Source organism: Pongo abelii, chromosome 13 (genome assembly GCF_028885655.2).
Source record: "Pongo abelii isolate AG06213 chromosome 13, NHGRI_mPonAbe1-v2.0_pri, whole genome shotgun sequence".
Classification (NCBI taxonomy): domain Eukaryota; kingdom Metazoa; phylum Chordata; class Mammalia; order Primates; family Hominidae; genus Pongo; species Pongo abelii.
In genome coordinates, this window is record NC_071998.2 from 61,533,390 (window position 1) to 61,547,658 (window position 14,269).

Sequence of the window (14,269 nt, forward strand, 5' to 3'; positions counted from 1 at the left end):
ATGTTATAAATAATGCTATTATGGATATATAGTACAGTACTCAATCATATGTTTTTGTGCACATCTCTGATTATTTCCTTAAGATACAATTTAGGATGAAGGATGATTAGTTCATAAATCATGAATATATTTTCAGGCTCTTGATAGTTATTTCCAAATTGCTATCCAGCAATGTTGAACCATTTTACGTGCCCCTCAGCAAAGTATAAGAACGTCCTTATTAGTGAATCATTGACAAAACTGGGCATATCATTAATTTAAATTAATTTTTGGCCAAGATGATCACAGAAAAAGAAATGTGTTATACATTTATCTGGTAACTTATAAAGCTCCATTTTTCCTGTGGCCATTTGTAATTCTTCTAGCAAATTGCTGCTTTTTTTTTTTTTTTTTGAGACAGAGTTTTGCTCTTGTTGCCCAGGCTGGAGTGCAATGGCATGATCTCAGCTCACCACAACCTCTGCCTCCCGGATTCAATCAATTCTCCTACCTCAGCCTTCTGAGTAGCTGGAATTACAGGCATGCGCCACCACACCCAGCTAATTTTGTATTTTTAGTAGAGACGGCGTTTCTCCATATTGGTCAGGCTGGTCTAGAACTCCCAACCTCAGGTGATCTGCCTGCCTCGGCCTCCCAAAGTGCTGGGATTACAGGCATGAGCCACTGCGCCAGGCTGCTTCTTCTTTTATTAGAGTTTTATTTTTCTTATTAACTCATAAGAGTTCTTTTTATATTAAGGACATTAATCCATTGTCATGTGAGTTGCTAGTATTTTTGTTGTTTTCCACATAGCTTTTAATTTTGATGATGTTGTTATTTACAAGAAATTTTTAACATTTATACATTCACTCTAGCAGCCATTTTCTTTATAGCACACACAGCAGATGTTATGCTGAAGAAAGGTCATTTCCAATCTAAGCACAGACAAACACTTATTTACATATTCTTATAAGTGTTCTATGGTTAGTAAGCTGCTTTGAAAACTACCTCTGCTGCATTCTTCTTCCTTACTGGTCTCATCATTTTGCCTACTATCTAAACTCTGTGTGTATTTGTGTGTGTGTGTGTGTGTGTGTGTGTGTGTGTGTTTGCATCTCAATCTCTCTCTCATTACATTTTAAAGACTGAATAAAATTTCCTTGCTGATATTTGACCAAACCACAATCCTTTATTATTCTTTTTTATTATAGGCCCATCCAAATGGTGTGATAACATTTCTTAAGTAGCAATTGTGAATACAGGGATCTTCAGTTCGATAATATAATCCACAATCTGTTCTAAATGAGGCCTGTGGCTTCATATTTCCAAATATTCTTAAAAGATTTTTCAGCCAGGCACAGTGGCTCACGCCTGTAATCCCAGCACTTTGGGGGGCCAAGGCGGGAGGATCATGAAGTCAAGAGATAGAGACCATCCTGGCCAACATGGTGAAACCCCATCTCTACTAAAAATACAAAAATTAGCTGGGTGTGATGGTGTGCACCTGTAGTCCCAGCTACTCAGGAGGCTGAGGCAGGAGAATGGCTTGAACCCAGGAGGCAGAGGTTGCAGTGAGCCAAGATCGCGACAGTGCACTGGTGACAGAGCAATACTCCATCTCAAAAAAAAAAAAAAAGGGAAGAAAAAAAATTCCTTTCTCACAAACATTATCTCCATAAATTAAAGACTCCAAATGCGTTCAAACCCCTGCCATCTTAGTCTTACAAATTCAATCCTGCATAATTCAATGTGGCAGTGATCTCTGCCACAAAGTTGACTGGCAAAAGCAATGAGTGAATTGAATGCTATCTTATTGGTCTGTTGCTGAATAAATGATAACATAGATTTCTTAGTTTTCTAGAATCTAAGCCACTAGAGACTTTGAAGCTCAGAGTCAATACCTTGAATTAAGCTCTGTGGACTTACAGCCAGAAAATAGGGAACATCTCTTTCTAGAGCTGTCCACCTGGTACTAAATCAGTTGGGGAAAAATTCAGTGTGAAAACTCTCTAACCCCTTGAAATAGAAAAGATAAGGCAAGAGGTAAACAAAGAGAAAGTCAATGAGAGGAACTCTTACTGTAAACACAGCCTCACAGGAACATACCTACCTAAATCCCAAATCACCAAAATACTCCTTATGACAATTTTCAGCATGCTCAAATTATGTTAGTGACTCCTCAAGCATTCACCTAGAGCCAAAACTTATTTGGGTCTTAGGCAGGAATGCTCATAATGTCATCTTCCATTGGCATCTTACCCATATACTGGACTGCAAATACTCAGTCACTCTTCAGCTCCCTATTCCTCTTTATTTAGCTTTCTCTTTATACAAATCCTTCCATCTGTCACTTCCAGTTCTGTTGGGGGGACAGAGAGAAGAGTGAGAAGCAGAAGCCATGGAGATTCAATTACATGTAACAGAATGGGAATAGTATGGAAGTCAAGGCAACTCTATTCTTTTCCAGGCTGTACCCAAAAGTAGCAATGTGAACTCTGTCAGAGCACCTTGCTAGTCTGGGTCTCGGAATAATATATATAATAAGAGTGATGTTGATTCTCTGTTGAGTTCTTCTAAGGGCTGTTTAGATTTTAAGACTAGTTCCATTGAGTCTCAGATTGTTTCCATCAATTTCCAGTAATCCACGAAATAAGACATTTTCAGCACTACCTATTTTGAATAGAAAGCAAATATTACCTAATACTACAGAGCTCATGCAACAAGAAAACCTAGGAGGCTAAGCTTACCTAGAACATTATGGAATTATGGATATAAGTAGAGAGTTTTGCATGCTACTCAAGTTTATGCTGTGGAACATCTGGCTCAGATATATTTGAGCATATGCTTATCTTCAGGCAAAAAAAAAAAAACAACCCAGCAAATTATAGATCTGCTTCATTTTCTCAGTAGAATGAAACAGAGTCATACTTCTAGTGTTACTAATACAAAATACAAACATTATTTATTGTTTGCTGAGAAGTTATGTATATTTCTCTGGGTATAGGATTTGATGCCACATTTGCAGCATTACCATGAATTTAAGAGTTTAGTAAATGTATAAAGACACTATTTAAGCGTGATTTAATTAACATCAATTAGCTGGGCGAATTTAATTCAATCAATTCCTCTACATGTCTGCTATGTGTGCAGCACTACGCCAGGTACTGAGGATACAAAGAGATTAATACATCGTCCACACAAAGATTGAACACACAGACAAACTACTATAGAAGACAGGAAGTTCACATAGCATGTTAAGTGCTAAACTAAAGGTAAGATCCAACTGGATATTCAACCTCTTAGATAAGCTGAAAACATCAATTATGTAGCTAGTGGCTCAAGAAGGTTTAATCCTTTAAAGTTGACTTTGGAGGAAGGACTGAGTGACACATGGGAAATGATGGAAGATTGCTAGGCTCAGCCTGTTCTCTGTAGCTTCAAGTTATTCAGCTCTGACATCAAACATGGACACTCCATCTAGTGAAGCCAAAGGTTGACATGTACCCAGGCTCATCCACCTGAGAAGGCAGTCCAGGGATAGGACCATATTGCGACTGGAACCTACTTCTTAGGGATTTTCACTTATCAATCCTACTTCTTCACAATCATACATAACAAATTTAATATCCTCCTCCTGAACACATTTCCAGTGGTATTATGGTGTGTCTAAGGAAATTCATATGCTTACTACAGAACAGGGACCAGGGTGCTCCTCCCAGGTGTGTTTCTTAATCCCAGTCCAGACAGAGAGATGCAAAGAATGTGAAGAGGGCACAGGAACAGTAGCCTCAGGGAGACGTGAGATTTCTGAGCTCCTTCTAGAAGCACAAACATTTAGCAAGTTCAGCCACAGAAGTAAGAGAAAGTCACTTTAGACAGTGAGAACAGCCCTGGAAAAGGCAAGGAAGGAAGAAGGCCCATGGTGCACTTTGAAGACAAGAAGTAGTTTTGTACAGCAAAAGAAGCTGGTGTGGACGACGACAGTTGCTAAGATGTTTAAACTGTATCATTAAAGCGGATGGAGTGAGGGTGGGGGAGTCATTGAGGTTTTTAAGTGTGCAGTAAATGTAATTGGAACTGCATTTTAAAATGACTCTAGCATCTGTGTAGAAGATGAACTGAACCAAGACTAGTACAAGGAAAGCAAACCTGTCAATATTTATGTTTCATTTTTTAGTTGTTGAAACTAAGTTTTTCCTCAACCTCTAGACACTCCAAGGGTGTGCTTAATAATGCAAAAGTTAGTTTTTATTTTGTGGTTTTCCTTTAAAACTAATAAAAAGGTATTAAAATTCATACAAAACCGACAAAGACAAAGGTACTTCTTCAAAAAAAAATTAAGATTAAGTACGATCATTTTCATGACCTCAACCTAAGGCAAAAATCCATTATTTTTTATATATCGCTTCTCCCTTTGTAGAAAGAACTAACATCAAATACAAATCTAATAGCTTAATAAGTATCAAGTAAACAAATTAACTTAAGTACTTAAGTCAATACATAAGACCAGCTCATCTAAACATAACACAGTAACATGAAAAAATGAGTTCTGCAAACAGAGTTTTGAAGATCCATTAGGGGGGTTATAGATAATCTATTTGGCAATTGTGTCAACATAAACTCTGGTAAATTGGCTGAGCAATTCTAATTATCTTAATCTTTTTCCTGGAAAAATATGGCTCTTCTTTTATTTCTCTTTTATTTTCTAAATGGAAAAGCACATGACTTTGAACTTTAACCTTCATCAGTTTCTTATTTTGATATGTTACCAAAGGAGTAACATGCAAGAGAGTTCTGTAAAATGTCCAAAAGGAAGCTTCAGGCTTGGAGGATACATTTTAAGTATTTTTAGAAAGTAACATTTTTACATTATTTAAACAGTTGAAAATATATGTTAAGGTAAGTTTTGCAATTAAAAATAGGTTGGGCGAGGTGGCTCACACCTATAATCCCAGCACTTTTGGAGGCCGAGGTGGGCAGACTGCCTGAGGTCAGGAGTTCAAGATCATCCCGGCCAACATGGTGAAATCCTGTCTCTAAAAATGCAAAAATTAGCCAGGTGCGGTGGCGGGCGCCTGTAATCCCAGCTACTCAGGAGGCTGAGGCAGGAGAATCACTTGAACTTGGGAGCTAGAGGTTGCAGTGAGCCGAGATCTTGCCACTGCACTCCAGCCTGGGCAACAGAGCAAGACTCTGTCTCAAAAAAAAAAAAAAAGAAAAAGAAAAGAAAAGAAAAAAAGACAATGATGCCTTGGGGAGAGGAAGTATTAGAAATCAAGAAAACATGGAAATGAAACATAACAATAATACTGGCTTTCTCAAACTCACACACTGGGGTCCATATCAAAGGTCTCTATGGCATCTTTCTGCACTCAATTTTCCCTCTATGCCTCTGTCTATGCCTGAAATGTTCCCATGCATTTCAGGAGAAATGCTGGAGCTTTTCCATCCCCAGGTAGAGATGATCCTGCGCATAGGCTACGGGTGCCTGAACTCAGGACACAGAGAAAAATGCAGTATATAAAATTACTTTTAATTTGCTTTTGGGTTTTAAATGAAAAATTCATCCTCCAGGAGATTTTTCAGTATTTATATGAGTTTCTAATAGGAAATCAAACTTTTCTAAGCATTCTCTCCTTTTTCTTTTTTTTTCAGTTTGGTTTGCTTAAAAATAATAGGTCCAATTGTTGAGCTGTACTCTTTAAATGGGTGAACTTTATGGCATGTAAATTATATTTCAATATGGTTGTTTTAAAAAATAGAACAGATTATAACATCATTCAATAATATGTCTGGATTACAATCCCATTTTTTCCCAATAGTCAACTATTTATTAAACAGAAATCATATCAGGCTTCCTTGGGGAGAACTTCTTTTTCTCTAACTGGCTCTTTGATCCCCTCGGTGTACTTACAACTTACATTTCAAATAGTTATGTATACTTCTCCTTTCTTCAATATATAAATTGACTTTTTTAAGGTGACTATTTTTCCACTTACAAACATGAACACTACTGCTCAGGGCCACTGACTTTGCAAATTCTAACATATAGCTTGTATAAAGAATGCCTCATGATTAGTATATTTAAAGGGGTCTCTTGATTTGGTAGCATAACTTACTTGTCTGTAGATTTTATTACCTTCATCCTTCTCTCCTCTAGAGGTTACTTTTCATTTTGTTAATTTTGTTTACCTCTTTGGTATTCTTACTAGAATCACTAAACACATGCTATTTTATCTTTCCAAATTGCTGTCCTCGCTCACCACAATTCATGTTGTAACTGAAGTAAGCAGTGTTCTCAAAGATTAAATTGATGGGAACAGCATATTAGATACATTTTCCCACCAGCTAAAGAGTACACATAGAAATGGCCATGTGGCAAGGTACTATATCTCAAGAGGTTTTCTGCTATGAAAATTTTATCAGTTGTGAAGCTATGAGGTAAAATTCAATATTAATTCCTGGAGATGTGTTCAAAATAATTAAAACAAAAATTTCCACTCATCTCAATTGGTATTTCAGAAAAACCACTGTTTACGTTTCAGACTTAAAAATAGGAACAAATTACTTCCCATGTTTGGTAATTTTCACAAAAACAGAGTGGGGGTTGGATAAGAAAAGGATGGGGTGGAGATAATACTAAAAGGGTAATAAAAGTAATGTCTGAGCTCGTAAATAATTTATTTTAAAAATTTTGTTGGTAGGAACTAGCCGATTTTGCCATAGAAACTTTAACTTACATTAGAATTATTTTGTTCACTGCAGTACAGAATGGTTAATAATAAAAGTAGTAATACCTAATGAATACTTACCCTGTAGCCAGCCACAGTGCTAAGAAATAATAATAATCCTTATTCCAACAGGGACACGTACTCTTAGTTGGCTACCTAACTGACATTCTCAACCTCTTTCTTACTTGTGCCTCTGCTAGAGAAGCTAAAAACTAAGATGCCTGTTTCCAAGCATCCTTTATATACAGTCTGGTCAATCAGGGAAATAAATGACATGGAGATTCGGGAAAAGAACTTCCCTTCCTGAAAAACGAAAAAAGCATCCAAGCTCTCTTGCAGCCCTTGCTATGCTACTTACTGTCACTCTACTCGTTCCCTAACTCTGGAATGCTGTTATTTGAGGAGGTGATACCTAGAGCTATAGCAATCACCTTGAAACCATGAGGGAGAGGCCAAGAGAAAGACAGATAGCAGGCTGGCATCCTGAAATGTTGCACTAACCTAGAATCAACAGCCTCAGACTTCTATTAATAATTATGCAAGATAATCAAATGCCTTTATTATTTAAGAAACTAATATGTTTTCTGTTACTTGCAGCCGAATGCTTCAATTTAAGCAGATATAGGAAGCAAATTCTGAAAGAGACTGAAAGACAAAAAAAGTTCACCTCGTCAAAGTCACAAACCTAGGAAGCGGCAGAGATATGATCAGCCCAGTCACCGTATCTCCAGTGTTTTAAATTCCTACTCAACATTGCCTTTCATTTCCAAAAGACACAGTGTGGGGTTTGAAAGTACAGCTATTTCCTTTCCTTCGTTCATTCTCTGAATCTGTTCCAATTCTACTTCTTCTTCTCTCCTCCCCATCTTCAATATGACATCCTGACACCTCCCCAAGTTTGGTCATTTATCCCATCCTTGAATAATGTTTGAAAATATTTTTATGTTACAATATCTTTAAAGCAAATAGGCATATAACTTTCCTCAATGAATGCCCTAAATCAACATGTTTCTTCATACATTCATTCATTCATTCATTCATGCATTCAAACACTTATTGAGCTTTTGCTATGTGTCAGGTACTGAGATAAGGAGGAAGGGTAAAGAGAAACAAGGCTAGTACTTCACTGTTAAGTCATACATGTACTTATTCAGGCAAATACCATATAGTAATATACTTTATAAATGCATTATAGTGAAAAGCACAATAATATAAATGTAAGCAAGGTATGATGTTAACAGAGAGGAATAAGGAAACTGGCTCTGCCTGGGGAGACCAGGGGGTTTTAAAGGAGCATTCCTGAGCCGGACTCTATTATATTCAAATGTAATTAGTTTCTATTTTCAAAAGTAGTCAGATAAGACACTTGATGTTTGGCTTGTTATGTGTTCATTCATGTTGAACTATAAAAAAGATTATGCATATCACATTTTTATATTTTTATGCTTATAAGAATTTAAATCAAGAACATTAAATAGGATGTATCTTTGACATATAAAATAAAAATTTCCACAAACAAATAAGAAAGTTTGACTCTTCACATTTTAAAGTTTTTGATTCTTATTCTGATAATTAGTTGTACTAAGACTGTGTAACTTAATTTGAACAATAATCAATGTACTCAGCTTCAGAGATCTTTATTAATATCTCTAGCTGGATGTGGTGCTAATATTCCTACATGATTTATACACATTTTGAGCTTTTCAGAAAAATACAAAAAACAATGAAATTCACATGTAAGCTGGATTTTAGTGTTCAAAAACCCCCACTACAGTTCAAAATGATTATAACAAGCCATGGATGTAACTCGCCTTATGATCTATTAAGTTTGACTTCATTCTTTTACTGATTATTTCAAAGTACTATAGACTTTTCTTTGCTAATTTTGGTTCCAAAAAATTCTTTTGTCTATGTATTATTTATTAAGTTAAAAGGGCTTTTCAAACACACAACCAAAATATTTTGAGCTAATGTGATTATCTGTACAACATCAGGTTGTCAGAATCTGCAACAAAACGTGTCAATGTTTGAAGCAGATCTCTGAGGCTTGAATGATGAGATTAATAATATCACTACCACTTAAAATAAATTTTTATTACATTTTATAAGCTGACTATATTTTTCTCATACCACTTTCACTCATGTCTGTCATTCTGCTGGTTGTTGTCTTGCAAAATCTCAATTACTTTGGCATGACCTTTTGATTTCCTATGAAATGGAATTTCTTCTTCCACAAGAACATCTTTAATATTTTTGTTGCGGTACTTGTTTTGATTTTTTCTGAAATTCCATTCACTGGGGCCATAATATATCCAAGTTTCTTCTCTACAGTGGACGTTGTCCAAAACACCAGTATATAATGCCTGAATGTTTCCATAAGTAAGTAGAAAGAGTTTTGTCAAAACTGCAGTGTTTCTATCTTAATGTTTGCCTTTGTTATATAAAAACTTTGAAATGTTGAATAGGGTCAAGAATAACAAATCCATAGTCAAGAGGGTAGAATTTATCTCATCCCTTGTTTGTAACACTAGACTAAACTTCCAACTATCAAGATCTCTGGTTTCCTGTTTCTCAAGAGAGTGGCTTGAGCTGGTCAGTCTCTTGGCAGAGCAACTCCAAAACCCTTTTGCATGTGGTGGCCACTCTGTTTGCAATGGTTTCCATTTGTCTTAGGTTGAGTTACCTTCGAAACAAACCCTAAAGCAAGAGTTTGAGTGCAAATAGCTCATTTAGTAGTTATCTCAGAAAACACAGAAGGAAAGTAGGGAATTGAGACTGGAAAGGAGAAACAATGAGAGAGGTTATGACTTTTTAATAAGAGCCATTATTTTTTACATTTTCATGTATACATATATACACACATATATATACACACATACATATATATATACACATATACACACATACATACACACATATACTGTTTTATTCATTTTAAAGTGAGATCAAATCTAATGTTTAAATTTTAATATTGAAACCAGGTTATTAAAAGAATCAACCATGCTAATTTGAACACATTAACTTCAACAAAGGTAACATCCTCAGATTTACTTTATACTGATAATTTATATTAAAAAAGTTTGTGTGACAAATTATATTGAAGTTGTCTTTTCTGCTTATGTGAAGATTTTTTTTTCATGCACTATCAGATTCTGTTACTGTATTGTAAATAGTACACAGTATTCAAAATAGTTTTGGTCAGGCATGGTGGCTCATGTCTGTAATCCCAGCACACTGGGAGGCCAAGGCAGTGGGGCAGGAGAATCACTTGAGCCCAGGAGTTTGAGACCATCCTGGGAACCATAGGGAAATAAAAAATAATGTAAAATATAAAATTATTAAAAAGAAAATGTTAAAAAAAAAAAAGAAAAACAGGCCTGGTGGCACATGCCTGTAGTTCCAGCTACTTGGGAGGCTGAGGCAGAAGGATCACTTGAGCCATGATCACATCACTGCACTCTGGCATGGGGGACAGAATAAGACCCTATCTCAAAAAAAAAAAAAAAAAAAAAAAAAAAGAAGTTTTTTGTTTCCATTGGTAAAACTTTGTCCCATTAACTTTTTTTTAACTTTTAAGTTCAAGAGTACAGGTTTGTTACCTAGGTAAACTTGTGTCCTGGGGGTTTATTGTACAGATTATTTCATAATGCAGGTATTAAACCTAGTACCCATTCATCATTTCTCATGATCCTGTCCCTCCTCCCACCCTCCACTCTCTGAAAGGCCCCAGTGGGTGTTGCTCTTCTCTACGTGTCCATGTGTTTTCATCATTTAGCTCCCACTTATAAGTAAGAATATGTGATATTTGGTTTCCTGTTCCTGTGTTAGTTTACTAAGGATAATGGCCTCCAGCTCTATTCATGTCCCTGTAAAGGACAAGAACTCATTCTTTTTTATGGCTGCATAGTATTCCATGGTGTATATGTACCACATTTTCTTTATCCAGTCTATCATTGATAGGCATTTGGGTTGATTCTATGTGTTTGCTATTGTGAATAGTGCTGCAATGAACATACACATACATGTGTGTTTATAATAGAATGATTTATATTCCTTTGGGTCTATACCCAGTAACGGGATTGCTGGGTCAAATGGTATTTCTGTCTTTAGGTCTTTCAGGAATTGCCACACTGTCTTCCACAACGGCTGAACTAATTTACACTCCCACCAACAGTGTATAAGCATTTCTTTTTCTCCACAACCTCACCAGCATCTGCTATTTTTTGACTTTTTAATAAGAGCCATTCTGACTGGTATCTCTGATGGTATCTCATTGTGCTTTTGATTTGCAGTTCTTTAATGATCAGTGATGTTGAGCTTTCCATATGATTGTTGGCCACATATATGTCTTCCCACTCACTATAAATTTAGTTAATGGAGCTGCCTTTTAAAAAGAATATTCCAAGCAACATCATTTCTTTTTGTATTGGTTAGTTCTCAAATCTAGTTTTTCTCTATGTCTTAACACAACGACTTCCTTATACCATAATATTCCTTACATTGTGGCCAACACTATGGATAAGAAAAAATAAATGAGAGCTCCAAATTTCATAAGGTATAAGATTTTGAAACTTCTTATTACTGTGGTTTGACCTTGTGCCTCTAGAAGTAGTATGCTCTATCCAAGCAAGTTACTTTTGAAAGGCCCATCTGATCACTGTAATTTACCCAATATTGGCATACTCAAAAAAACCTTTCCAAGCCTTTTTATCCTACTTTTTGCTCACGGACAACCTGACCTATCTCTGGTTCCACCACTCATCCCTTTCATTCTTTTCTCTTTCCTCCTTAAATATCAGTCAAGTCTTTCTCTGCTTCTAGACTGTTCTTAAGAATTGTTATTGTACCCTTAAGATAGGAAGAATATCGTGAGATTTGGGACTTTGCTTAGGGGAAGCTAAGGTTTTATTTTTTTCCCTCATCTGGGTCAATTACATTTCCCTCATATGGGTCAATTACATGAGTTCCCTGGTAGGTTGGTCTAACTCATTATAATGAACATTATTCTGAGTTATATATAATCCTTACTTGACATATCAGCAGGAGAAAGGAAGACCTGCAAAAGTCAAGCCAGACTGCTGATCAGTCATTTTGACACGCAGTTTAAACTGTGCCCTTTGGCGATAAAATGTCATTAAGAGAAAACATTAACAAGAAAGAAATTAAGCAGCAATATGCTTAATATAATAACCTTAATGGAAAAAAATGAACAGCATTGGTGTTTTGATTAAACTCTATTATATCCTAAAAATAAATAGTAAGCTTTGTAATAACTTGATAAAATAAGACTCGGCATGCATGTATCCATGACAACCCAGATTTATATTTTTGAGTTCCAAATTTGAGTTCCAAATAACCGTGTCACCAGAAATATGCAAATTATCTTAAAAGTTATAATGAGATAAAATTATTTGTTTCCATAAATATCTGTTGGCTAATAGTCCAACAAAAACTTGACAGTAAATAACAAATTATGAAATGTTTTTATTATTATTCTTAGTGAAACTACAACAGCTGTTTATCATCATAATTATAATGAAGAGCAAAGAGTCAACGGTCACATGCCCTTTAGTCTATTGTGAAGTCAAAAAGGATATGAAAAAAATGTACATGCTACCTTAAATACCAGATGGAACTCCATTTGGAAGTCTAATAGGGTAACTTCCCTGGAGCTAATACACACCAAAGGTTAAGTAACAACAGAAGAGAGTGAATGTGGGCATTCAGCCAAGGGCTTCTGCTGCCCTTTCCTTTTCCAGTACCAAATGTATGTTCCTTTAGATAAGAGACTTTGAGAATGGATTCTGAAAAACTCTGAGAGAATGCAGAAAATACCACACCATTGGACTGCATTTACTCAAGAGTGCTCTGAAAGTCCTATTAAGCTGTTACAAAACCTGGAGTTGTCCTGCAGACATAGATTGAATTGCTAGGAAAAGGAAATGCAGATAATATGAGGAATGGACAAAATAGGCATTTCCATTGTCTATTTTCTCATGTAAAATCCATTTTTCTTTTGTGCAATCAAAAAGGAAAGTATACTACTTACTGTTAGTATACTATTCTAATTATGAGTAATGATCGAGAAAAAAAAAATTGAAGGAAACATGTCTGAAAACATGGGAGTAAATTCCAGATTAAAGTTTTCCAAGTGTAACTAAAATTGTCTTTTAACAAAGGAAACTCTCATAAACTAATTAAAGATTAAAATCAAGAAGGAAATTCCAAAGTACAAAATTAAACATTAAAATTCCACCCTCATTACTAAATTACATTTTTCAGCTCATCAAGTTTGGTAAAAAAAAAAAAAAAATTCTAAAGAACTAAGAAAAATAATCTGCCTAACAGCATCGTTCTTTATGAAGAAGTCATCTGAAGACAGAGGTACTCTGTGATTCTGTTAGGTACATATTTGTTCTTTTAGGCATATTTCTACTGTTTAGATCAATTTTCCATTTACAGACAAAATGAATAACAAACAGATATTATCTTTGTGTATTTTGAAGAATGGGAGAAAATGTTCCCAAACTATGTTTTATCTTGTAGATACTCCTTAGATGTTCCTTCGTTTTTAATGTGGGTGCACAATGACACAGTGATATAAAGTCAGCTTTTGCAAGCCGTAGGTAAGAATGATGGAGCTTTCGAATCACCGTGGTGCCGTTTGCAGTTTCAGCCAAAGCCCCTAGCTTGCCAGGCTGATACTATACATTCCAGAAGCTCCCCCTCTACCCCCATAGTAAACAATCCACCAGATGTCAAAGACGAAATATTGAAACCTCAAGAAGCAACTTGTTCCAATCTATGAGCCATTACCTTAAGATTCTGTTTCCTAACACTAGAATTTTTCTGCTACAATTGTCCTAAAAGAGTACACTTCTTTTCTGTCACATCAGTCTTTGGAGACATAGCAGCTTCCTCTTAGAGCTCAATTATGCTCCAGGGAGCACCTTAATAACAGCAGTGGAGACTGGTTGTTTTGTCCTAACATACATCCTTCTTCTCCATTCTTCTGGAAATATAACCATTCCGTCAGGTTGGTAACACTCAGCACCTGACTTATATGTGCCCTAGAGGCCATTACTGGTTATAGGAAATGAGGCAACACCCATGACCATAGCACGTTGAACAAACATGCTGCTTCTTGAAGATCTCAGCAGCTGGTAGCTTTTCATAATTTATTAATACCACTTACCTGAGGTCTCCAAACTTTGACCATAGTGATTGGTTCAGCAATAATCATGTGACCCAAACTGGGCCAACCAGAGTTCCCCTTTAATTTCTTTTCTATAGGAAGAGGCAACAGCCATTTGCTCCCTAAAGCACTAAGATGCATTTGTGGCTACTGGATGTCATCTTCCTGCCTCAAAAAGAAACCTGTCTGCGAGGGAAACTAAGTAGGGGCTAGCCGAACTGAAAGACATGACAACATTGCTTGAGCCCCTGGATCTAACCTTGTCCAAAAGCAGTAACACCAACGTGGTTGTCCCAGCCTAGGAGCCAAATGTTCCCTTTTTTGCTTAAGCTAGTTTGAGTAGGGTTTTTGTCACTTGCAACCT